The sequence below is a fragment of the Tasmannia lanceolata genome, unplaced genomic scaffold, assembly GCF_043159265.1.
Source record: "Tasmannia lanceolata isolate RefF3 unplaced genomic scaffold, GAP_Taslan_0.1 ptg000332l, whole genome shotgun sequence".
Classification (NCBI taxonomy): domain Eukaryota; kingdom Viridiplantae; phylum Streptophyta; class Magnoliopsida; order Canellales; family Winteraceae; genus Tasmannia; species Tasmannia lanceolata.
This window is the reverse complement of record NW_027519007.1, coordinates 30001-32500: the sequence shown is the minus strand read 5'-3', so window position 1 is coordinate 32500 and position 2500 is coordinate 30001.

Sequence of the window (2500 nt, the reverse complement as noted above, 5' to 3'; positions counted from 1 at the left end):
CTATTTCTTAGATTCATGGACCAAATTCGATTCAGTGGGATCTTTCACTCACATTTTTTTCCACCAAGAACGTTTTATGAAACTCTTTGACCCCCGAATTTGGAGTATCCTACTTTCACGTGATTCACAGGGTTCAACAAGCAATCGATATTTCACGATCAAAGGTGTAGTACTGCTTGTAGTAGCGGTCCTTATATATCGTATTAACAATCGAAATATGGTCGAAAGAAAAAATCTCTATTTGATGGGGCTTCTTCCTATACCTATTCTTCCTATACCTATGAATTCCATTGGACCCAGAAATGATACATTGGAAGAATCTTTTTGGTCTTCCAATATCAATAGGTTGATTGTTTCGCTCCTGTATCTTCCAAAAGGGAAAAAGATCTCTGAGAGTTGTTTCATGGATCCGAAAGAGAGTACTTGGGTTCTCCCAATAACTCAAAAGTGTATCATGCCTGAATCTAACTGGGGTTCGCGGTGGTGGAGGAACCGGATCGTAAAAAAGAGGGATTCTAGTTGTAAGATATCTAATGAAACCGTAGCTGAAATTGAGATCTCATTCAGAGAGAAAGATATAAAATATCTGGAGTTTCTTTTTGTATCCTATACGGATGATCCGATCCGCAAGGACCATGATCGGGAATTCTTTGATCGTCTTTCTCCGAGGAAGAAGCGAAACATAATCAACTTGAATTCGGGACAGCTATTCGAAATCTTAGTGAAACACTTGATTTGTTATCTCATGTCTGCTTTTCGTGAAAAAAGACCAATTGAAGTGGAGGGTTTCTTCAAACAACAAGGAGCTGAGGCAACTATTCAATCAAATGATATTGAGCATGTTTCCCATCTCTTCTCGAGAAACAAGTGGGGTATTTCTTTACAAAATTGTGCTCAATTTCATATGTGGCAATTCCGCCAAGATCTCTTCGTTAGTTGGGGGAAGAATCAGCACGAATCGGATTTTTTGAGGAAGGTATCGAGAGAGAATTTGATTTGGTTAGACAATGTGTGGTTGGTAAACAAGGATCGGTTTTTTAGCAAGGTACAGAATGTATCGTCAAATATTCAATATGATTCCACAAGATCTATTTTCGTTCAAGTAACGGATTCTAGCCAATTGAAAGGATCTTCTGATCAATCCAGAGATCATTTCGATTCCATTAGTAATGAGGATTCGGAATATCACACATTGATCAATCAAACAGAGATTCAGCAACTAAAAGAAAGATCGATTCTTTGGGATCCTTCCTTTCTTCAAACGGAACGAACAGAGATAGAATCAGATCGATTCCCGAAATGCCTTTCTGGATATTCCTCAATGTCCCGGCTATTCACGGAACGTGAGAAGCAGATGAATAATCATCTGCTTCCGGAAGAAATCGACGAATTTCTTGGGAATCCTACAAGATCAATTCGTTCTTTTTTCTCTGACAGAGGGTCAGAACTTAATCTGGGTTCGAATCCTACTGAGAGGTCCACTAGAGATCAGAAATTGTTGAAGAAACAACAAGATGTTTCTTTTGTCCGATCCAGGCGATCGGAAAATAAAGAAATGGTTGATATATTCAAGATAATTACGTATTTACAAAATACCGTCTCAATTCATCCTATTTCATTAGATCCGGGATGTGCTATGGTTCCGAAGGATGAACCGGATATGGACAGTTCCAATAAGATTTCATTCTTGAACAAAAATCCATTTTTTGATTTATTTCATCTATTCCATGACCGGAACAAAGGGGGATACACGTTACACCACGATTTTGAATCAGAAGAGAGATTTCAAGAAATGGCGGATCTATTCACTCTATCAATAACCGAGCCGGATCTGGTGTATCATAAGGGATTTGCCTTTTCTATTGATTCCTACGGATTGGATCAAAAAAAATTCTTGAATGAGGTATTCAACTCCAGGGATGAATCGAAAAAGAAATCTTTATTGGTTCTACCTCCTATTTTTTATGAAGAGAATGAATCTTTTTATCGAAGGATCAGAAAAAAATCGGTCCGGATCTCCTGCGGGAATGATTTGGAAGATCCAAAACCCAAAATAGTGGTATTTGCTAGCAACAACATAATGGAGGCGGTCAATCAATATAGATTGATCCGAAATTGGATTCAAATCCAATATAGCACCTATGGGTACATAAGAAATGTATCGAATCGATTCTTTTTAATGAATAGATCCGATCGCAACTTTGAATATGGAATTCAAAGGGATCAAATAGGAAATGATACTCTGAATCATCTAACTATAATCAAATATACGATCAACCCACATTTATCGAATTTGAAAAAGAGTCAGAAGAAATGGTTCGATCCTCTTATTTCTCGAACCGAGAGATCCATGAATCGGGATCCTGATGCATATAGATACAAATGGTCCAATGGGAGCAAGAACTTCCAGGAACATTTGGAACATTTCGTTTCTGAACAGAAGCACCGTTTTCAAGTAGTCTTCGATCGATTACGTATTAATCAATATTCGATTGATTGG